The sequence below is a fragment of the Canis lupus genome, chromosome 2 (assembly GCF_048164855.1).
Source record: "Canis lupus baileyi chromosome 2, mCanLup2.hap1, whole genome shotgun sequence".
NCBI classification, from domain to species: domain Eukaryota; kingdom Metazoa; phylum Chordata; class Mammalia; order Carnivora; family Canidae; genus Canis; species Canis lupus.
In genome coordinates this window covers 18305812-18331117 of record NC_132839.1, presented here as the reverse complement: position 1 = coordinate 18331117, position 25306 = coordinate 18305812, and the positions used below count along the sequence as shown (strand labels likewise).

Below are 25306 nucleotides of genomic sequence, written 5' to 3'. Positions count from 1 at the left end.
TTTTTTAACTAACTTATTTTATTTAAGTATAGTTGACACACAATGTTACATTAGTTTCCAGTGTATAACATAGTGATTCCACAAGTTTATCCATTGTGCTGTGCTCACCACAGGTGTAGCTGTATCTGTCACCATATGTTTCTATTACAGTGTCATTGACTGTATTCCCTATGTGGTGCTTTTTATTCCTGTGACTTACTCAATACGTGACTGGAGGCATGTATCTCCCATTCAGCTTCACCCATTTTGCTCATCTCCCCACCTGCACCACAATGGCAACCATCAATTTGTTCTTTGTATTTATACAGCCTTTTAATTTTGTGGCTGCTTGCTTATTTTTCCTGATAACCACAAACTTGGGATTTGGAGGAAGACTAGTGTGGTCCTAGGCTAAGTAAGGAATTTTTTTCTCTACATGATTGAGTTGTAAATTGAATGAAGACTAATTAAGAGGTTTTGTAAAGATTTCAAGGGAAAGTATGATATAAGCAGAATTTTGAAAAAGTGGGGAAAGAATTTGGTGAAAGACGATTGGGGCAAATCTCAAATTTTATTCCCCTTTTCTGTATTTGTGCTTACATATGCCCGGTGGTTGTTGTGAAGAAGGAGAACCACTCAAAGTCCAGTTCAGTTGTTGAATTTGAGGGAAAATAATATCATAACTTAAATTCTTTTGTTGGTATTTGAGATTTTTTTTTTTACTTTTGTCCTTATCAGAAAAGAGTGAAGAGCTAAGTAAAGACATGCATATGAGTGTAATTTGTCTTTAACCTAAGGTTCTTGTACGTTTTTAATAACATTTTTCTAGAAAAACTATTTCTGTGAAGGTTAAAAGGCAAAGAAAAAAACAACCATTGTAACATTATTAATTTTCTGAGAACTCACTACCCATGGAACCTTTTGTACTTAGAGTGTACTGTTCTTGCTAAATAAATTTCTAATAATTCAGTTGTCACCATTCTAATTATTTCTGTTTACTTTAACTGAATCACGGAAGAAATTGATATACTTGTGAAATTTATAAAATATGCACACTGATAAAAAGATGCAGTTTTTTTAAAAAAGTATCTTTTGGCAGTTAAAAAAAACCAACAGTACCTATGTGTGGATTGAGTAGGGTTGTGGATATATTTTATAATTTTGGTCCTTGAAATATTATTGACCCTTAGGGTGTCACATGTTATATTCAAATACCACATGATCTTAATGTATTACCAACATTTAGGATGGGCAATGGAGTTTTCCTGTTCCTGTAGATTATAAAACAAAAACATAAGAGGGGCTGATTTCATTTATTTCAAGACTATTGATTTCCAGTCCTTCTCTGCTAACTTTAAAAAAGTCACAATAGAGATTCATTTATTTTTATTAAAAATGATAAATCTTCAAGTATATTCTCTCTTTAGGGCTTTTAGATTTTACCTCTTTACATGCTTTTCATAGTTCAGTGAAATATTTCTATGGAAATAATAGTGACAATAGCAGTTTGAACCAGATTAGAAATACAAGTGGTTCCTCTACGGGAAGATGCCTCCGAGGTTTGAAGATTGTAGATTCTGTGCATAGATTTTTAGTAAAACATTTTCACTACCTCTGTGTTTGAAAAACATAATAGATAAATATCCTTGACATTACATATATTCATTGATTTTACAGCACTACTGCACAGGATGCTGCAGAGCTTTACAAAACTATCCCTGCAGATAGATGCTGAAAGGTAAAGTTCCTTATTCTAAGCTCTTCAGTAAACACTTTAAATCATGAGTCTCGAAAAAAGCCGGCATACTTTCTAGCCCTGGTCACAAAACTAATATTTCTTATCAAGACACCATTGTATTATTTAGAATTATATTTTATAAGTAACTATTTAATAACTTATTGGAAGAGAAAAGTTTCTGTCCTTTGGTTTTCGTAAGAATATTTTACTTAGATTTTTCCTTGAAAATAACATATCTAAAACACATCTTTAAAAATACAAAATCACCACTCGATAAAGTAAGACTAATAATGTCAACTTTGTGTAGCTCTTTTTGAATTCAGTGTCTTTGCAAATGTATGTGTACTATAATTCTCAGGTATCAGTTCTAGATTTACTATATAGTAGCATGGTATTGTAAAACTCTCAATTCCTCTAAAAAGAATTGATCTCCAGACTCTTTTTTTTTTAAATGGATTTATTTGTTTTTGTCCAATAGAGACACTCTGGAAGTTTCATCTCTTGGACCTTGGTTTGCCCATGAAGAAAGACAGTCCTCCTTCCTTGAGGAAGCCCAAGTAAATGCTCTTCCAAGGAAACACTGCTACAGGTGCTACATGTGAACAATGCTCATGTTTTTACATTAAATTTTTTCAGGTGCATTATTAGGTTATTTTCAAAATGACATCAGAGTGGCAATAGAATGGCATCTTTAATTTGATACCAAGTCAAAGTAAGCACTGGAGAAGTTTCAAAAATCATTTTAGATTTTGCCGATTTTTGACGATTCCTTTTTGTTAACTTAGCTTTGTATGAGATAGCTACTGTAAAAAAAATTCACTTATGACCACTACTATTTAAACCTTCAAAACAAGTTCATATGGTATTATGATTTCAGTGCTCTTTGGTGAAGTGAAAAAGAATACTATGTGAAGTGTGAATAATGTGAATAATACTATGTGAAGGCTGAAATGTTAAAACAACAATAACAACCATAATAAACCATGTAATTAAAATAGATCAACATAACTACTAGAATTAACTAATAAATCAAAATTTTAGCATGTCTCTTATAGTTAGGCTCTTATAGTTAGGTTTTAACATAATAATTTTAGTGTGGTGTTTTTGTTTTGTGTGTGAATGTGTGTGTTTGCGTTTGCATTCTTTTTTTTCTTTTAGGGTTTTTTTTTTAATTTTTATTTACTTATGATAGTCACAGAGAGAGAGAGAGAGAGAGCGGCAGAGACACAGGCAGAGGGAGAAGCAGGCTCCATGCACCGGGAGCCCGACGTGGGATTCGATCCCGGGTCTCCAGGATCGCGCCCCGGGCCAAAGGCAGGCGCCAAACCGCTGCGCCACCCAGGGATCCCTGCATTTGCATTCTTGAAAATCACACTCACGTTCTTTAGGTCCATTTCCATGTTATCATGGTTCATTCTTTGGAGTTTCCTGAAAGTAAAGACCTTGCAATTCCTTTAGAAATAATATGCAAAGGCAAGTCAACACCTATAAATCCACACACACATACGTGCACACAGATACTAAAAAGGAGCTTCTAAAATTCTGACAAATGTCATAGATTGGTTCATGGATGTATTCGTGGGAGTCACTGAGAGTGCCTTGACGTCGAGATGCTATTTACTATTCTTTAGTCTATTCGCACCATCGTTATTTCACATGTTTCCTTTACATGTAACATGGGACATCTTAAACATTATTTCTACACTTTTTCTTTCGTGTATCATAAAAGCATCTCAAATGCTGTGTGATCAATGTCAAAAGCTCTGCAACTTTCCTCTATTATGCATTCTGGTAGATGTATGCTCATTATTACAGGAAGTGAACTTTGGAATTTTAATGGCCTTAAGATCTACTATTTGTGTATTGGGGTGTGTGTGTGTGTGTTTGTGTGTGTGTGCACGCACGGATAAATGCACAGACAGACCTTCCGATGAAATATAGTATTGAGAGGGTAAGATATGTTTAGAAATCTCATACATAGATTATTGGTCAGATTGTAGAGATATTTGATGCAGAAAAGACGTTAGCTCAGCATAATGAATATGTCTGCCAGCCATTTTTATAATGACTTGCTGCAGTTTTTATTGTCTGACAAACCGTATGCTGTGCTGTACTGTGAGCTTTCTTGTTCGACATAATAAAAAATGATGCAATGTATCCCTAGAAGTCTAGCTGGATGAAAAGAAGGCAGCAGAGTACTGCTTCTGCCAATAGTTTGGTTGCATATTCTGTGGAAATTATTCTGCAGGTGATAAATACACAATTACCATCGTTTGTAGTGCATTCTTCATGATCTCTAGTAAGGACATTATTCAGATATAGAGCTTTTAAATCTATTCATACACCTAAAATTTCTGTACACATATTTAGCAAACCACCAGGTGTGTCTGAACGTTTGGAGATGAAAATATTTACCTATATTTAGAGAGCCATGAAATCACTTACTTTTGGTTTGTTAATTTATTACTACTGCATTTCACGTGACTTTTTGAAACATTTGCTCATCGGGGAAATAATATTTCAAAAGATAAAAGGTTCCAGTTACTTAATAGTTAAGTGCATCAATATTACATGAAAGATTTAGGCTTAAGTATGAGTGATCATTTTCAATTTAGCATTTCCATATATATGAAAAGATCTATGCTTAGTTTTAATAAGAATGTATTAATATAAGGTCTATAAAGTACACTGGGCAGGAGTCTGGTACAATAGAACGGCATGGTATGTATATTCACTTTGGTGATAAATGCTTCATTCCTTCTTTAGAGGATTATTAAAAGCGTTCTCTGGAGGAATAAAATGGTGGAAGTCACACATTTAATAGCTCAGGTACAAAGAGTCAGATTGTGCCAGTTGGCAAAAGTTAGCAGGAAGCTGTCACAATAAATGGCAGCAGCTGCTCATAGTTCTAAAGAGTATGTCCCAGTCAGAACTGAAAACTGATGGCATCTACATTAATACTACCTTAATGGCCCATCTGCTGCTCCATAGGGTCCCTAGCTGCTGTATGGAGTCATAGGCATTTGACAGGCAGTCTCTGTATGCCAGACGCACATTGTGCCAAATGTTTTAGGCTGCTTCATCTCGTTCTGATCTGTCAAACTCTCCCTACTCATTTATCAGGCAAGGAGTTATGAGGGTTTTTCTTTTCTACACATCATTGGCTTTCAGCATTGGGGCAGCTAAGAATTTGGAAGGCAAACTACTTTGGTTATTATTATTTTTTTTCTCTAATTGACAATGCAAGGCAAAGTTGTCTGATATACTGTACTGTAGTGGGTACGGTAACAAAGCGCTGTGACAAGCAAGCCCTGTGGAGAAATCAATCGTGGGCGGTTTAAAATGCGGCGCTGCATAAATATGTTTTTGTGATTGTATTGGGGGAAATAGTATATATTTCTGTAGAGCCTTATTAACTGGGCAGATATAAGAGCTTACTTTTCGGCTGTTGGGTTATAAAAATACTAATAGGGCAACACCTTTAGAATACTTTGATGGAAGATGGAAAGTGAACACTTAAAACCATCTCTTAAACTTCTTCTCTTAAAGTGGACTGTATTTTTGCATAGTATAGGCAAACAGGTGTAAATAAGAGTGTGTTTTATAGCACATGTGGAAAAAGTATTGTTCAACGTTGAGGATGGTGTATTATTTATTTTAGGTATACTGAATGATCAGGGCAGTGCAATTCACATATGATTGAGTAAATGATGGCAAATGTGTAATCAGATTTATAATACTTTTACCATCAAAAATTGGAAATCTTTCTTTTTGGAAAAAATCTCTAAACCGTGAGATTGAACATTACTCTTGAGTTCATCGATAGGACTTCTAAATTTTGGGGAACAATTGCAAAATGGCTGCCAAGTATATGCATTTTAGAAGATCTACCCCCTTTCTCATAAAGACAGTTGACAGATAAACCCCATTTCCACTGGGCTCTCCCTAGCTTGCCTGACTATATACATGTTTCCAAAACATAATTGTTCCATATTTGCCAGAGTTCTTCATATGTTCATAAATATGATGGACTATATGTTTTTCTCAATGATTATTCTCCCTCTTTCTCCTTCTCTGTCTCTCTTTGTTGCCAGTTTCTTGAGTTATCAGCTTTTTGGTCTTACCAGACTTTTTAAGAATGTATAATAAATTAAAAAAAAAGATACACAAAGATAACACCATTAATTGGGTATAAGTAAACTATATGTGTCACATGTTATGGTGTTCAAATAAGAAAAATAGAATATGGTGTTCAAATAAGAATGTAGGTAGAACTCTTAGTTACTTTATTTCAGGCTTCAGCAGGTTTCCTAATCACAATCAACAACAACAATATTAATGATAATTTAAAAAGCAACGATCAAAATATTGTTGGTATGTTTTCTTAGAAAGCTAATTATCTGCCTTGAAGAATGATAAATCATATGTAAATTATGAAGTTTAATACGTGTGTGTGTGTGTGTGTGTGTGTGTGTGTGAGTGGATATATCCCAATGAGATTGAGATGTACTTGAACCATTTCTGTGAGACGTTAAAGTTAGACTGTGTCTTTCTTTACAATTATGTTTGAAAAGGTAGATTGTCAGGCATATTAGGGCTATCCAAAAGAAAACAAGGCTGGAAATTGCCATGTGTGCCTAGAGAACAGGCTCACCATAGAAAGAGTCAGGTAGACAGAGTGAACCTTGGAGTAGGGTCTATACTTCAGAGGGGAGCATCTTGCTGACAGCACAGCTCATCATGACCCACCATCTCTTTGACATTTGTAGGTTCTTGAGAGATGGATCTCTCTGTGGTTTAGAACTGCTACAAATCGTTGGTAGCTAGGCCCCCTTGCTGTGGGATAGCCCTTGGTGAAATGTAACACAAAAAGACAGAGAGGGATGCTTCTCACTCGGAGGTAGGTGGCACTGCTGATGAATTTTCAGTGCAAACAGCATCCAGTTGGCTTCTGCAATTGCTTGTGAATTACCGCTGAAGTATCTGGACCCCAGAAATACTCCTCAGTTTTACCTTCTCCTGCTGGACACAAACGTGTCCAACAAACAGCTTGATTTGTGGAGGCAGGTGAGCAGACAAGGAAATTTGAAAAATTAGAAAAACACAGAAAAGAGGAGTCCACCTATGAGGCAAATAAATGAGAATATCACAGACAAAGGCAGGTGAAGCTTGAGGCGGTAGTATTTATATTTTTGGCCCTTAATGTCAGAGTTCATTCTTCTACAGATATTTTAGCATGCTTTCAGTAGGCTGGAGGGATGGAAGGTGCACATCATGTGTCCTCACGCTAGCATGTAGAAAGGACTCCAAAGTAATCAGTAGTCTTTAACGTTACTTTTATTGGAGTAGAAGACTTTTGGGTTATTTTCTTCTGGAATTTTATCTGAGGCTTTGGGTGCATGTATTAATTTTTGCAGAAAAAGGAAGGCGGGACAAGCTCAGCCCACTGCCCCACCAGCTCCCGGGGCAACTTTCCACCCCCCTGAGCACCCACAAGCTCCACCTGGGAGGTGAGCAGAGAACCGGGAGCTGCAGTGAGAAGGGCCTTCGCCTCTGACGAGGTCGGGGACGGAGAAGGAGAAATGAAACAATCAAGGGGGCGGGCCGAGGAGCCGGGCCGGGGGGAGCCTCGGGCGGGAGAGCCCCCCAGATGCTGGGGCTTTAACGATCCGCCGGATTCATCCCGGAGGGAAAGTGCACAGCGGGGAGATGGGGGGACCCAGGAGGGGGTGACGCCTCCAGTCCCGGGGTCACCAGGGGAGGAGGGCGCCGGGGGGAGCGCACGCACCCCGCGGGGTCTCGGTGAAGGGCTGGAGCGCGGCCCCGGGCCTCGGGGAGAAGTGGGGGGCTCCGGCGGAGGGGGCTGAGCCCCGATCCCTGGGGTAGGGGGGGCTCCGGGTGGAGGGGGCTGAGCCCTGATCCTTGGGGAGGCTGATCCCCAATCTCCCGGGAAAGGAGGCACTGGATGGGGTTCAGCAGCACAGGGCCTGGATCCCAGGGCACGGGGTGGGGTGTGTGTGGGGGGCAGCTGGGATCCTGAGCTTCCCCCCAGGGTGGGCTGAGGACAGGGAGGGCAGAGGCTGGGAGGACCCTCCTGCCTCAGGAGGCAGGGAAGGTGCGGGGCAAGGAGGGCACAGACGGCAAGGATCCTCCTGCCCCGGGAGTGGGGAGGTAGGGGAGGCGGGGAGGACACAAGACAGCGAGGACGCTCCTGCCGCCCTGAGCTGTGCAGGTCAGCGCCCCCCACCCCCTGCCCCCGCCGCCCCTGGAGCACCCAGGCCCCTGCTGACCCAGAGCTGTGGGGAATTACTGCGGGAGCTGACTCCAGAGCTGGGGATCTGGCCGCTGCCAGTGGGGTGGTTCCTTCTGTGTCACCCTGTGCCTGGGACGAGTGGGGCCGCCAGGGGACAGGGGCCTCACAGAGTCAACAGCTCCCACTGAGCCAGCACCTGGCAAGGTGCAGGGCAGCTCCCAAGGTGCACACACCTGAACATCAGCACAGCAGCCCCTCCCCCAGAGACCTCCTGGAAGGACAGGGGAAGAGCAAGTTCTTGACTAAGCAGTGCTGGAAAGCTCCAGGGGAAGTCGAGGTATTAATAGTATATAGAGCCAGAGGGTACCTCTCCTATTTTTTTTCTTCCTTTTTCCAGTACAACTCATTTTTATTTCAGACTGCAAATTTCCTTTTTTTTCTTTTCCCACCTTAACTACAATATTTTACCACTTCTTCATATTTAAGTTCCTTCCTTTTTGACTTTCATATTTCTACCAATATAGGTCTTAGATACATTTCCCACTTCTAGATTCCCTTCAACATACTCAACTTAATTTTGGGATATTTTTTTTTGCCTTGTTTTTTTGTTTTGTGATTCTTGTTTTCTCTGCCTAATTTTGTTCCACAAGGGCAGACATTAATACCTTCTAAAACACGACCAGCATGCACCCAGAACCAAGTGGTATACCATGCTGATTCCTTCTGTGAAATTCCTCATTCCCATTCTGCCCCCCTCTGTTATCTCATTTAAGGTTTGGATGGTCAATGTTGGGGCTTTCTACAAGTATTTCTAGCTTATAAAATTTGGGACCGAGCATCTTCTAACATACAGAACTTAATATACTCAGAACCAAGAGGATCACCCTCTAGGACCCCTCAGGTAGACAATATTCTCCCTCCACTACAACTTCATCAACACCACCAACTCCCAGTACCTCCCTTTTTTTCTTCTCTTTTTTTTCTCTTTACTTTTGCTTTTTTCTCTTTTCTTTCTTTCTTTCTTTCTTTCTTTCTTTCTTTCTTTCTTTCTTTTTTTTTTTTCTTCTTCTTTGGGATTCTTGGCCTTTTATTTTTTACTACTTTGTTTTAAAATTTGTTTTTCACTTTAGTGGTCCTATTGTTTTATTTCATTCTGATCTTCATTTTCAATTTCTGGTCTCTGACCTTGTGAGAATCATCTAGGGTGAAATTTACTTAGGTCGTGGTTGATATTCTTGACTTAGGTCGCTCATACAGCTACTCTGCACTGAGCAAAATGACTAGAAGGAAGAATGCACCACAAAAGAAAGAATCAGAAACAGTACTCTCTGCCACAGAATTATGGAATATGGATTACAATTCAATGTCAGAAAGCCAATTCAGAAGCACAATTATAAAGCTACTGGTTGCTCTGGAAGAAAACATAAAGGAATCAAGAGACTTCATGACTGCAGATTTAGATCTAATCAGGCTGAAATTAAAAATCAATTGAATGAGATGCAATCCAAACTGGAGGTCCTAATGATGAGGGTTAATGAGGTAGAAGAAAGAGTGAGTGACATAGAAGACAAGTTGATGGCAAGGAAGGAAGCTGAGGACAAAAGAGAACAACAAGTAAAAGACCATAGGAAAGGTTAAGGGAAATAAATGATAGCCTCAGAAGGAAAAATCTACATATAATTGGAATTCCAGAGAACGCCGAGAGGGACAGAGGCCAGAAAACATATTTGAACAAATCATAGCTGAGAACTTCCCTAATTTGGGGAGGGAAACAAACATTCAGATCCAGGAGATAGAGAGGTCCCCCCCAAATTCCATAAAAACTGTTCAACACCTTGACATTTAATAGTGAAACTTGCAAATTCCAAAGATAAAGAGAAAATCCTGAAAGCAGTGAGACACAAGAGATCCCTAACTTACATGGGGAGAAATATTAGATTAACAGCAGACCTCTCCATAGAGACCTGGCAGACCAGAAAGGGCTGGCAGGATATATTCAGGATCCTAAATGAGAATTTAGGGTCCTAAATGAGAATGCAGTCAAGAATACTCTATCCAGCAAGGCTCTCATTCAGAATAGAAGGAGATATAAAGAGCTTCCAAGATAGGCAGAAACTGAAAGAATATGTGACCACCAAACCAGCTCTGCAAGAAATATTAAGAGGGACCCTGTAAAAGAAAGGGGAAGCCCAAAGAAATAATCCACAAAAACAGGGACTGAATAGGTATTACGATGACACTAAATTCTCTGAACCTGAATGGGCTAAATGATCCCATCCAAAAGACACAGGGTTTCAGATTGGATTAAAAGCAAGACCCATTATTTGCTGTCTACAAGAGACTATTTGAGACCTAAGGGTACCTCCAGCCTGAAAATGAAAGGTTAGAGAACCATTTGCCATTCAAATCGTCTTTAAAAAGAAAGCTGGGGTAGCAATATTCACATGAGATAAATTAACATTTATCCAAAGACTACAGTAGGAGATGAAAAGGGCCACTATTACATACTTAAAGGCTCTATCCCACAAGAAGACCTAATGATCATGAATATTTATTCCCCTAATGTGGGAAATGCCAAGTCTATCAATCAATTAATAACCAAAGTAAAGACATACTTAGATAATCATACACTAATACTGGGAGACTTCAACACAGCACTTTCTGCAAATGACAGATATTCTAAGCACAACATCTCCAAAGAAACAAGAGCTTTAAATGATACACTGGATCAGATGGATTTCACAGATATTTACAGAACTTCACATCTAAACGCAACTGAATACACATTCTTCTCAAGTGCACATGGAACTTTCTCCAGAATAGACCACATACTCGTCACAAATCAGGTCACAACTGATACCAAAAGATTGGGATTGTCCCCTGCATATTTTAAGACCACAATGCTTTGAAACTAGACTTCAATCACAAGAAGAAATTTGGAAGAAATTCAAACACGCAGAGGTTAAAGAGCATGCTGCTAAAAGATGAATGGGTTAACCAGGAAATTAGAGAAGAATTAAAAAGAGTCATGGAAACTAATGAGAATGAAGATACAAATATTCAAAATATTTGGGATACAGCAAAAGCACTCCTAAGAGGAAAATATATCGCAATGCAAGCATCCCTCAAAAAATTGGAAAAAACTCAAATGCACAAGGTAACATTGCACCTAAAGGAACTGGAGAAAGAACTGCAAAGTAAAACCTACACCAAGCAGAAGAAGAGAGTTAATAAAGATTCGAGCAGAACTCAATGAAATAGAGACCAGAAGAACTGTAGAACAGATAAACAAAACCAGGAGTTGGTTCTTTGAAAGAATTAATAAGACAGATAAACCATTAGCCAGCCTTATTAAAAATAAAAAAGACCCAAATTAATAAAATAATGAATGAAAGAGGAGAGATCACAACTAATACCAAAGAAATACAAATGATTTTAAAAATGTATTATGAGCAGCTATATGCCAACAAGTTAGGCACTCTAGAAGAAATGGATGCATTTCTGGAAAACCACAAATTACCAAAACTGGAACAGGAAGAAATAGAAAACAGGCCAATAACCAGGGAGGAAATTGAAGCAGTCATCGAAAACCTCCCAAGACACAAAAGTCCAGGGCCAGGTGGCTTCCCAGGGGAAACTATCAAACGTTTAAAGAAGAAACAATACCTATTCTATTAAAGCTGTTCCGAAACATATAGAGGGATGGAATACTTCCAATCTCCTTTTATGAGGCCAGCATCACCTTAATTCTAAAACCAGACAAAGACCCCACCAAGAAGGTAGTTATAGACCAATATCCCTGATGAACACAGATGCAAAAATTCTCAAGAAGATACTAGCCAATAGGATCCAACAGTAGGTGAAGAAGATTATTCACTGTGACCAAGTGGGATTTATCCCCAGATGCAAAGTTCGTTCAACACTCATAAAACAATCAACATGATAGATCACATCAATAAGAGAAAAAACAAGAACCATATAATCCTCTCAATAGATGGAGAGAAAGCATTTGACAAAATACAGCATCCATTCCTGATCAAAACTTCAGAGTATAGGGATAGAGGGAACATTCCCTAGCATCTTAAAAGCCAGCTACAAAAAGCTCACAGCAAATATCATTCTCAATGGGGAAGCACTGGGAGCCTTTCCCCTAAGATCAGGAACAAGACAGGGATGTCCACTCTCCCCACTGCCATTCAACATACTACTAGAAGTCCTAGCTAGCCTCAGCAATCAGACAACAAAAAGAAATAAAAGGCATTCAAATTGGCAAAAAAGAAGTCAAACGCTCCCTCTTCGCAGATAACATGATACTATACATAGAAAACCTGAAAGACTCGACCCCAAGATTGCTAGAACTCATACACTAATTCAGCGATGTGGTGGGATACAAAATCAATGCCCAGAAATCAGTGGCATTTTTATACACTAACAATGAGACTGAAGAGAGAGCAATTAAGGAATCAATCCCATTTACAACTGCACCCAAAAGCATAAGATACCTAGGAATAAACCTAACCAAAGAGGTAAAGGATCTATACCTTAAAAACTATAGAACACTTCTGAAAGAAATTGAGGAAGACACAAAGAGATGGGAAAATATTCCATGCTCATGGATTGAAAGAATTAATATTGTGAAAATGTCTATACTACTCAGGGCAATTTACACATTCAATGCAATCCCTATCAAAATACCATGGACTTTCTTCAGAGAGTTGGAAAAATAATCTTAAGATTTGTGTGGAATCAGAAAAGACCCCAAATAGCCAGGGGAATATTGAGAAAGAAAACCAGAGCCGGAGCATCACAATGCCAGATTTCAGGTTGTACTACAAAGCTGTGATCATTAAGACAGTGTGGTACTGGCACAAAAACAGACACATAGATCTATGGAACAGAATAGAGAACCCAGAAATGGGCCCTCAGCTCTATGATCAAGTAATATTTGATAAATCAAGAAAGACTATCCACTGGAAAAAGCACAGTCACTTCAATAAATGGTGCTGGGAAATTGGACGGCCACGTGCAGAAGAATGAAACTAGAGCATTCTCTTACACCACACATAAAGATAAACTCAAAATGGATGAAAGATCTAAATATGAGACAAGAGTCCATCAAAATCCTAGAGGAGGGGCAGTCCAGGTGGCTCACCAGTTTAGTGCCGCCTTTGGCCCAGGGCCTGATCCTGGAGACCCAGGATCGAGTCCCACATTGGGCTCCCTGCATGAAGCCTGTTTCTCCTTCTGCCTCTCTCTCTCTCTCTCTCTCTCTCTCTGTCTCTCATGAATAAATAAAATCTTAAAAAAAAATCCTAGAGGAGAACATAGAGAACACCCTTTTTGACCTTGGCCACAGCAACTTCTTGCAAGATATATCCATGAAGCTAAGGGAAACAAAAGAAAAAATAAACTATTGGTACTTTATCAAGATAAAAAGCTTCTGCACAGCAAAAGAAACAATCAAAGCTAAAAAACAACCTATAGAATGGGAGAAGATTTTTGCAAATGACATATCAGAAAAAGGGCTAGTATCCAAGATCTATAAAGAACTTATTAAACTCAACAGCAAAGAAACAAACAATCGAATCATGAAATGGGCAGAAGACATGAACAGAAATTTCACCATAGAAGACATACACATGGACAACAAGCACATGAGAAAATGCTCTGCATCACTTGCCATCAAGGAAATACAAATCCAAACCACAATGAGATACCACCTCACACTAGTGAGAATGGCAAAAATTAACAAGACAGGAAACAACAAATGTTGGAGAAGATGTGGAGAAAGGGGAACCCTCTTGCACTATTGGTGGGAATGTGAACTGGTGCAGCCACTCTGGAAAACTGTGTGGAGGTTCCTCAAAGAGTTAAAAATAGACCTGCCCTGCGAACCAGCAATTGCACTGCTGGGGATTTACCCCAATGATACAGATGCAGTGAAACAGCAGGACGCCTGCACCCCAATGTTCACAGCAGCAATGTCCACAATAGCCAAAATGTGGAAGGAGCCTCGGTGTCTATCGACAGATGAATGGATAGAGAAGATGTGGTCTATGTATACAATGGAATATTACTCAGACATCAGAAACGACGAATACCCACCATTTGCTTCAATGTGGATGGAACTGGAGGGTGTTATGCTGAGTGAAGTAAGTCAATCGGAGAAGGACAAACATTATATGTTTCATTCATTTGGGGAATATAAAAAATAGTGAAAGGGATAAAGGGGAAAGGAGAGAAAATGAGTGGGAAATATCAGCGAGGGTGGCAAACCATGAGAGACTCCTAACTGAGAAATGAACAAGGGAGAGTGGAAGGGGAGGTGGGTGGGGGGGATGGGGTGACTGGGTGACAGGCACTGAAGGGGGCACTTGATGGGATGAGCACTGGGTGTTATACTATATGTTAGCAAATTGAACTCTAATAAAAAATATACAAAGATAAATGAATAAAAATTGTGGATTCTACACTCAAAACAATTTTTTTTTTGCAGAAAAATACATGAAAAGCACAAAGAAACAAAAACTACAGGATTTCTGGAGACCAAAAAAAGAACAATGATAAATCATTCTCTTAGTTGTTTATACCTCTAATTTTACAGAAGTTTCCATGCAACGTTTTCCATGTAGGGGCTTTCTCTCTCTCTTTCTGTCTGTCTCTGTTTTTTGTTTTTGTTTTTGTTTTGTTTTACTTTTAATTGCAGGAAAAGCAATATCCATGTAAGGTGTTTACAAATCTTTTATAAGATCTTTTTCTTTGTGATGTCCACCATCTCATATTACTTACGTGTTACAAAACATTCTCATCTAGAATAATGAAGAAGGTGATAACAAAATATTAGCTCATTGTTTCCAGCTAGACATGTTGACAAGATCCCATGCTGACAGTTTTAGCTGTTAAGGAATTTTCTGGGGAGTACTGAATTTTTCTTAAAACACACTCCTGAAAATAAAAGAATAAATGTGTAAGAGAACTAACAGAGTTGGCCTTAACAGGAAAAAATATCTTGAAAGAGTGTCTTCAGATTTATTTTTGAAGCTACCAGGTAGTCTGCTGCTATATTAGGTAAAACCAATTTAACTTTTATAAATATTCATCATTAAATATGTAACGGACACAGGGAGGGTGGAGGGGAGGTGGACTCAGTGGCAAATTGATTTTAACCTTCTAAAAGGCATTTTTTTATACACACTTAGCAACTGAGCTCTGATTTGTCTTTATAGTGTCTTTGTCTTTTAAAAAATCCTAGGAACCCCCCAACTCCAACGGGTGAATCTTGATTTGTCTAAAGTCTTACAAGTGATCTCGGTGTCCTTACCAAGAGATTGATTCAGAGATTGGAGCTTGACACTACTTACTCTGTGGTGGTTTAATATATCAAATTTGGTTTACCAGAAAGTTAGAAAAAATTGTGTAATTGGTATCACTGAGCTATTAAAAAAACAAAGCTGAGAAAAAACTCGCTTGAAGAATTTTTGTCAGGTGTAGTAATAAGTCATTTGCTATTTCACCAATTTTGAATTGAGTACTCAGTTGCTAGCAACTGAAATTATTCCAGCTGATGTGGTCATTTTACATCACAGTTTATGACAAAACAGAGTGTAGTAAGTTGGTTTGAGTATCTGAGTCTTATCAGAGAAGGATTTACAAAAGAGTTGAAGCTGAGGAACGCAGGTTAAGAATTGGACTATATATAAGTGTTTTGAATTACAATTGTAGGCATTCGACTGGCATAATGTAGACAAAGGGGGAGTAGTGTGTTTTGGCGACATTGGTCTTGATCTTGTGGCAATGCCTATAATCTGATGGAGGTGAAAGAGACTGAACTAGAAAAATGAAATAGGAGTCCAGGTGTGAAACAGTGAGGGCTAGCAAGGGCATCATGATGAAAAGGAAGGGTTCGACTGAGAGAAATCTGAAAGAGAATCGGTGGACACAGTGACTGATTGATTAAATGCCCAAGATGAAAGTATGGATGAGCCGATGGCTGCTCTGAGCTTCTGAGCCTGTGTAAATGAAAGTCTGGACCCATGAATTGAAAACAGGTCAATCAAAAAATGAAGTTAATTTTGAGAGAGAGAAATCAAATTGAATTTAAGATAATCATGGAACATTCAATAGCACAGATCTATTATGCTGCTAGAAATTCAGATCTGTCCTTTAAGATGAGAATTTCAGACTGAGTTGAGTTGTAATTTTGTATTCGGAAACCACTTGTTATGTGAAAACCACACCTTTCCTTCCACAGGGTGTGGGTGTCTTGGTAGGAACTCACATTTGGGTAGCAGCAGAAATAGACGTTTGAAATTCCTGCATGTTAAATTTTAGTTCTTCTTCATTATATAGTAGCTAATTCGTTCTTAAGTAGGTGATAATAGAGATTGAACTCTTAAAATAGAGACTGGTTATTATGTTATTACACTGTACTTAAAAAAAAAAACTGTAGGCTGTAAGAATGAAGAAAAACATACTGGAGACTCAGGTTTGGGTGTGTGTATGTGTGTGCACATGTATGTGTAATCTTTGTAACCCAGCCACATGAGAAAAAAAAGAAACATAATGCCTTTCTTAAAACATTAACTCTAATAAATTAAGTAACTATTTCTTGACAAGAAAAAAAGAGGATTTTTTTTTGTTTTTTTGTGTCCCCCCCCCCCCCCCCGCCCCGCTCTAGTCTAGTCAGTAATACCAATTGTAATGAGGGAATGTAGAGGGAGAACAGTTTTCTGGCAAGGAGAAACCATAGTAGACAAATCTGAGAAAATGAGATGCTGAAATTTCTGGTTACAGTATTCATTTTTAAAAAAAGGATCTGAAAAAAAGGGTGCACTGACAGCATCATCAGTGTAGCTGTGTAGCTGTATGGTGACACAGAAAGGATCCTGGAAGGGAAATCAGACAGTCTATGACGTGATCCGCTTGCTAGCACATTATAGAAACTCAACGTACATTGGCCTGTTCAGTGCAATGACGGCATCTGAGTGTGGTTTGGAGAGGAGCAGGCAGCAGGGTTCAACATATGAACGCTGGAAGTGATCCACAGTTGTCTTGCTGAGGACCTGAAGCAGGGTCTCTGCCAAGTTCACCACCCCCCCTCCCGCCAGCTTGATGGGAAGAGCCCATTCTCTAATTCACAGAATTGTTGGCAATATTTCAAAATGTCTCTAATATTTTGAAAAAACATAAAATTTCATAAATACATGGGGGAATTAAGATCATTGTAGGTGATTGAGTAAAATAACTTTTGCCTATTGCCAACATAAAAGTGATGCAGCCAATGGAAGCATCACACAACCATTGGGGAAAGGAGGCCTCTCATTTAAGAAACGATACAAATGAAAAAAGGATATCAGTTTAGATTATGGTTTTAAATATTTGCTCTACTCATTATTTTGTTTTCTCCTTTAGGGACTCTGGTGATAGGAATATTATTCCTTCTTTGCTGGTCTTTCATTTCTATGGGTTTCTAAGCCTTTTTACTTTTACTTTGTTGCTTTCTTGTCTGTCTTCAGTGCCCCTTGTTCAATTTCTATTTGAGTCTTTCCCCTTCAGGCACCTAGTAATTTGTTCTTTATTTCTGAATTAATTTTGCTTTTTGTTTTTTTCCATTTCTTTCCTGAGTTCAATCAACTTTAAAAAATTTTTCTTCCTATTTATGTCTGTTCTGTTTATTGTATTTGGATTTCTAATGTAAGTTTTTTCCCCCCATATCCTCAAATGTGGAATTGAGTATTGTGATCATATTTGGCATGTGGATTTTTTGTTTTCTTCTGCTTCCTGTTTTTTGTTTGTTTGTTTGTTTTTGCAGGAGGGTTTTTTAAATCAGTTGGACAAAGTGACTTTTTTTCTGATATTTTTCAATAACTTAACACGGACTTACTGAGCTTCCTTTTGTTCACTTTTTTGATATTGGGGTGTTTAACAAGATTTCTACTTTAATGTCCGTCTAATCTATTGGTAGAGCACAGTCTGGGTACTTTTTTTTTGTTTTGTTTGTTTGTTTGTTTGTTTGTTTTTGTATTGATGTGGTGGGGCAGAGTGTGAAGCAAGCAAAAGCAGATCTAGAACTTCCAAAGATGGCAGGCCTCTTTCCCTTTTGATTGTATGGTGCTTCAATTGGCTGAATTTGCTTTTATGTGAGAAATAGATGAAAATTATTTGACTCTAAACTAGTCATATAAATTTATAGAGATATACTTTTTTTCTTTTCCTCTTCACCACTCAATTGCTAAGAAGTGATTTTTCCATTCTTCTTTGTTGTATTTTATTCCTCAGAAGCTATACGTTTTGAAAACTCCCCCCTTTTAAATTGAGCCTACCCTTTTAAAGTTGCATGTTCTTTGAAATCACTTCCCTCTCATACATGCTGTGACCTGCCTGAAAGTATTTAAATATTTATATTTATTTAATTTATTTTTTGAAAGATTGTATTTATTTATTAGAGAGAGAGAAACATAGAACATGAGTGTGGGGTTAGGAGTGGCAGAGGGAGGGGGAGACAGAGTCTTAAGTAGACTCTGCACTGAGCATGGAGCCTGACCCTGGGTTTGATGTCACTACTCTCAGATTACAATCTGAACAGAAACAGTCAGTCACTTACCGACTGTACCACCTAGTGTCTCATTTATAATTCGTTTTAGATTTAGGTTAAACATAATCTTCCTGACCATTATTTTGATCTCCCTCAGATCCCTTCACTAGTTTCCTATTATTTCCTCCTTGAAATTTTTTTGGTCTGCCTTTGCTTGCCTCAAAGCCCTGCAACAGGGCAACAGAGTGGGGGGGAGTGACACCAGAAGAGATGGTGTACAGGAATTTGGTGATTTCTCTTTTCATTCCTTACATTTATTTTGATGTATGAGTATTGTCTATCTTCAGCTGGTGTTGAGGGCATAGTTTTATAAAGTATTTAATTTTCTCCCCTTGTTTATTATTGTTTGGGGCAATATTAGGAGGTAGAAGCTACATAGCTGCCACTGTCCTTGGCCTTCCAGAAGGCCTGGGCTTTAATGTGTAACTGCTATGAACATTTGTGTACAAGTTTTTTTTTGTGGTTGTATATTTTCATTATCTTGAATAAATATTTAGAGATGGAATTGCTGGGTCATAAAATAGATTAGCATTTAATATTTAAAGAAATTGTCTAAGAGTTCTCTAAAGTTTTTGTACCAGTTGACTGTCCCACTGGTGGTAGAGAGAACTGTATATTCTGTTGATTTAGACATTAGAGCCGATTGAAAATTTTCCATGTTTTTTCTATCGCTGTTGTTGAGAAGTCAGCTGTCGATTTTATTGCTTTCCTTTATTTAAATTTTTAGTTTTATCTCTGGTTACATTTAATATCTCCTTTTTGTCTTTGATGTTCCATAATTTCCCCATGATGCAGGTGTCATTATTTTCATATATAATGCTTGAGGTTCATTTGGCTTTCTTGGTCTCAGTTTAATACTTCCTCATAGCCTAAAAAATTATATGCTGTCATCTCTGATAATTGCCTAATCTCCTTATTCTCATATTTTTCTTAAAAAACTCCAAGTTCTAGTATGTTTGACCATCTTTAATTATCTTTGAGATTTTCTATTTATTGGTTTGTTTGAATGTTTCTTTTACATAATTCATTGGAAAATTCTGTTTTTCAATTCAGTAATTCTCGTTTCACTAATATCCTTTAATTAGGCCAATTAATTTTTAGTTTTACATTTTGTGTTATATATTGTTAATTTTCAGTATGTTTAGAGACGCTTTATGGACTCATTCCTTGCTTGTATTTTTGAGCTTATTTTTTAATTTTTTCTTACACATAATCATGCTTATTTTACATTTGCTTGCTGATAATTTTAATATCTAAAGTCCTTAGGTATATAAATTTGCTATCAATCGATTCCCTTAGGTATTATTCATGGTATTTTTTTCCTGTGTGTTTTGTGATTTTCTTTCTTTCTTTCTTTTTTTTTTTTTTTTGTATATGTAAGCTGCTTATTTACCTTAGAAATTTTTGTTTGAAAATTCATTCTTCCAGTGGATTCCAGCAGACCAAACCAGCACCACTGAAAATTAAATTTTCCTCATGAGGTTTTTCAGGCAACAGTTTACTACATGATAATATGATTAGAACAAATACTTTAGGGGGAAATTTTGTTTGTTTGTTACCTTCACTTGGTGCCAAGTTTGAGACTGGCCATTTTTCTTGTTCTTCTCTTCTCTGTGGCAGCTTTATTTTTGCTTCACTATTACACACTGATGGTGTGTCAATTAAGGCCTCAGTTTGTGATGATGATCCTTCCCTAACTTAGCAGGATCTTGGATTCATATCCTGTTCCCCATTCTGCAGCCACAGTGGGAAATTGAGGAAATTCGGATTTGGCAACATATGTCATAGAAAGATTGAGCTCAGTAGATTCCTCTTTTCACTAATTTTTGCCCATTTTAGTGGATTTTACCTGGTTAATTGATTGTTACCAAAGTATCTTATCTGCCATTCCATTAGCTCTGGAAATCTGGATGCTATTTTAAGTGACTATTCAGACACTAGTGGAAAACTTTAGGTAGGGCAATGAACTAGGTACTTCTATAAATAGAGGAAAAAGAGAAAGTTTGATTTTTCCCAGAGCCTTGGAGAAAAAAATTATATATTTATGCTTCAGAATTAAGATATATTCCATTTAGCATTATGTTTATATTGACACTCTATACCATCTGAGAGTATATTATAAAGAATGTGAAATATCAGTGTCTTCATGATACTCTTAGCTATTTCTACATAAATAAATAAATAGATACATAAATAATAAAGAGACACAAAGAGATTAATCCCATTTTAAGTTAAAATGTTAACCATAATGATCTCAAAGTTACACAATGCCAATATTTTTCATTCTTACTATTAATAACTGTAGAGACAAAACACATGCAAAAAATTTTGCTAGGTAGGAGATTAAAGTACCACTTTTTAAAATTGTAAGCTATTTAAGAGATTAATTGTTTTAGAAATTGTAAAAAAAAAAAGGACCTTGAAACAATGTTTTTAAAAATTAAGAGCTGATTCCATATGACATTAAAACTGATAAATCATAGTATTATGCAGAAATTAGCAAGATAAACAACTAATTTTGTTAAACCAGAACCATTTTGAAATTTAACTTTGTTTTTAACAGTTTCTTTTTTTTAAATTTTATTTATTTATTCATGAGAGACAGAGAAAGAGAGAGACAGAGAGAGAGAGAGAGGCAGATACACAGGCAGAGGGAGAAGCAGGCTCCATGCAGGGACCCTGATGTGGGACTCGATCCCGTGTCTCCAGGATCACACCCTGGGCTGAAGGCAGCGCCAAACTGCTGAGCCACCCGGGCTGCCCCTGTTTTTAACAGTTTTATTTATTTATTTATTTTTATGATAGTCACACACACACACAGAGCGAGAGAGAGGCAGAGACATACGCAGAGGGAGAAGCAGGCTCCATGCACTGGGAGCCCGACGTGGGATTCGATCCCGGGTATCCATGATCGCGCCCTGGGCCAAAGGCAGGCGCTAAACCGCTGTGCCACCCAGGGATCCCAACAGGTTTAATTTTTATTTGCAGTTTGTTTTTTTAATTTTGACTTGTATGGTTCCAGTTCCAGATTTTAAATAGAATCAAACTCAACTGGTTTGAGAACCTTGGTTGTTTATTTTGGTATCATTATGTTCCACCTCCCTGTATGACAATTTCAGGTACTCAACAGCTAAGTTCAATGAATCGCTTTGGAGACTTAAGAATTTTTCTATCTCTGAATGTTTGTAATGTACATATTTACAAAGTTTTCACATGTATTCATGCCTCCATATTTTATGCATATATATATACATATTTCTTTAATTCTAAATCTCTATGAAAATAGTATATACATAACCTTCATTCTTCTTGTGTAAAAAATGAAACCTTGAGAGATTAAGAAAAATAATTATTCCAAATCACTATACTCTAACTTTAGATTTCTTGTGTCAGTTAAATGTGGATTTATTTAGGAGATGAGGGAATAAACTCTCCTTATAAGAAAAAATAATCACAGACTTCAAACATGCAATCTTCCACCTTTTCTTATTTAAAACTACTGTGGGTCTTTGGCCAGTATCCAGAATACATGATGGACATTTTAGGTTATCTATTTCAAATTTCTGTTCTTAGAAGGAGACCAGTTCTTTTTGAATGTATTTCGGTTATCTTTCTTTATCTAACACTATTCAGAGTTGAAAGTATTACAGTGAGATTTAGCTATTCTGCCTTTGTGAGCTTGTTCTGATTTTCCCTTTGTCTGAATACATCTATATAATATCTTACATTTATATAAGCTTTATTTGAAAGCACTTCTATATCTATCATCTCATTTTATCTTTACAACAACCATCTGTGCTTCACAGGGAGTTACTACTATACCATTTACAGCTGGAGAAAATGACACCAAGGAAGGTCAAGTGGTTTGTTTAATATTATGAAATTATTAGAGGAGCCACAGGACTAGAGCCTACGTGTTTTCAATCTTTGCCTAAGATCTTCTCTTAAGATAGGATTGCATGTCCTTCCATATCAACAATGCAATTCATTTATTATATCAGCAAAAATATACAAAATAGTTTATCAAATATTTGATTAATGACTAAGTATTTTTTGAGTGGGCAGAGTAATTATTTGATTTTAGCATGTCCTTGTTCATAAAACTAAGTGTTTCACTTTGTTTTAAGTGCTATTTATTTTAAAAAAAAAGTCTTGAGTTTCTACTATACTAGGTATTCTTCAAAGCAATGTTTTTATGGGGATAATAAAAATCAGTTAATATTTTTTCCTTTTTTAGGAAATTACTGCATCTTTGCCCAGCTAAAAGGAAATATGCACAAATTCAGAGTTAAAAATAAATAATTTGGGGCCTCCAGTTTGTACTGTATTCTTGTTTATACTAGTTTGGAAATATATGGGAGGTGAAAAGTCCGAATTATTTTGAAATGTACCAAAAATTAAATTCTATGGTCATAAAGCTGTATGTATACAAAGTAATCTTATAACAATAGAATAAAATAAGTCAATGCTTTGTTTATCTTTCACTTCAGGAATAAAATACGTAAGTGAAATTTCCAGACTACTGAATATCAATTTTTCAAATACCAAGGACTAACAATTTAGGTGAAAATATTTTTTAAATGTAATACACCATTTCATCTCCTTCTTAACATAATATTTAAATGCTTTTGATGTCTGAATCCTATCTTTATGATCATGTGTTTCAGTAAACTACTTTGAACAGCTAGCGCTTAAGCTACCATGTACTTGGTAGTTGTCTTAGCTTCACCTTCCCTTCTTTTTAAAATGTCTTGTTCTATCAGAATAACCTTGCTGAGTGTTTATTTTTAATTTATTTGCCGCATACTATAATTTAGAAACAAATAATCCTTGAAAGGTAGACATATAGGCAGCTTTAGCTTAAAATCAGCTTGTTTTTCATTGGAGACAATTATACAATAAAACAACTGAACATAAATGTATGAGAAATGTTCAATCTCAATAGTAAAAAATGCTTATTAAAGCAATTTTTAAATGCCTATTGAATTTCCAGTTTTCTCCCATCAAAGTGGTAATGTTTTATATTAATGCTCACACTTTTTAATTGTGGAAAAATAAACATTATTGTATAGTGTTGCAATTTGTCAGTATGTATCAATAGCCATAAAATGGTACATAACTTTAATACAGAAATTGTACTCCTAGATGTTTATACTAAAAAATTGTCGGTAATTGTACACATATGTAAGTAGGTATATAAATGTTATGTTCTATGTTATTCCTTTGTGTTCTCTCTTCGAGGCAGAGATAGGTAAATAGATAAAGAGAAATAGCTGTATATGTGTTTATATAGAGGAGATATGATAAATTATTAAATGAAAAAAAGCTAGTTTTAAATACTCTGTTTTAATAAAACATTTATTTATTTATGAATACATAGAAATAGGAATTAGTCTGTAATGAAGAACATCAAGTAGTCAATAATAGTTATCTCTCAGTGGTGAGAATATAAGGATTTTATTATAATATAAGAATATAAGGATTTTCTTAATTTTTTACATATCTGTATAATAAAGAAGGGTAAGTGCATGGATGTATTCCTAACATTCCAGTTCTAGGGGATCATATACAGAATTCCCAAGATAATGAGAAGCATTGAACACATAGTTGGAACTGGAAGAAGTTGTGTAACTTTGGCATAGAAGGATTGTGAAAATTGCAAAGGCTGTAGAAATATATTAGGCTGGGAAAGAAAGTGATAGTCATAGCCTAGAGAGACTTGGTACCAGGCCAATGGTTTAGAATTTTATTTTATTGTCAGCAGGGAGTCACTGAAGTATTTCTATTGTTTAATGATCTCATCAGAGTTGTACTTTAGGAACATTAGGTCAATAGTTACCCATATTGTGGATTATCAGGAAAGGATCTAGAGTTAAGAAAGTGAGCTAGGAGGGTTTTGAAAGGTTTCTCAAATTATACCTTTGCATTTGCAGTATCCATAGAGCTGATTATATAAAGCATTGACATAAAAGAGAAATGTACCATAAGAGAGATCAAATACTTTGGTTTGAGAACATTTTATGTGGAAAAACTATGAATTAATGAAGAGCCAACAAAGAGTTACACCTGCCATGTCTGGTGTTTGTCCTTTTTAAAATACAAGATGTGCTATTTACTTGGGCTTTTAGTATAATTGGGTTTTTCATATGCAAAGTTGGATATCAAAGCAAAAGTCATCATAACCTGAAAATTATTCACAAATAAACCAATCAGTTATGAAATTAGTGTCCACTGAAGCATTTCCCCCAACAATTAACCCTAATGTCTACCTTGTATTTGTATAGTTCATTATCTTTCTAATTGTCAGATGTTATATGTTTGTAATGGGACTATTGTTATCTTCATTTTGATTGAGACATGGTAATAGAAATTTAAAGTAGATGATCCAAAATAATTAGATTACTTACACAAATTAAGACTATAAATGGGTCAAGTTGTAGGAAACTATAAAGGATTTGAGGGGAATGACTTTGGAAAGAGCATGGTTGGGATTCTGTTTGTCCCAAACAAAGGAGTATAGGTAGATGTGCTTGCTCCTCTTGAATTTTCAGCTAGACTGGTAGGACAGCTTGAAATGTGTTCCTTGTAATATGGAGAGACAGTGAATGGGATCTAACTCACATTGAAAAGAGAGCTTAAGGACAAGACGTGAGCAAAAGCAGCCTCGGTCAGAAGAGGAGGCCACATGAAGACTGCTGCCACAGCTTGAAAACACTGAAGAAATTGAGGGTAAATGTTAAGC

The 25306-nt window shown here is 36.9% G+C and overlaps 1 long non-coding RNA gene across 12 annotated transcripts in view; it reads left to right on the top strand.

Moving 5' to 3' along the window:
- The window catches only part of LOC140613213 (uncharacterized), a 541366-nt gene that overhangs the window by 467049 nt on the left and 49011 nt on the right, over window positions 1-25306 (top strand). For all 12 annotated transcript variants that reach the window (XR_012014428.1, XR_012014406.1, XR_012014395.1 and 9 more), the window contains 2 exons: window positions 1657-1717; window positions 2196-2306. This is a non-coding gene — a long non-coding RNA (uncharacterized lncRNA). The remainder of the gene's footprint in view (window positions 1-1656; window positions 1718-2195; window positions 2307-25306) is intronic.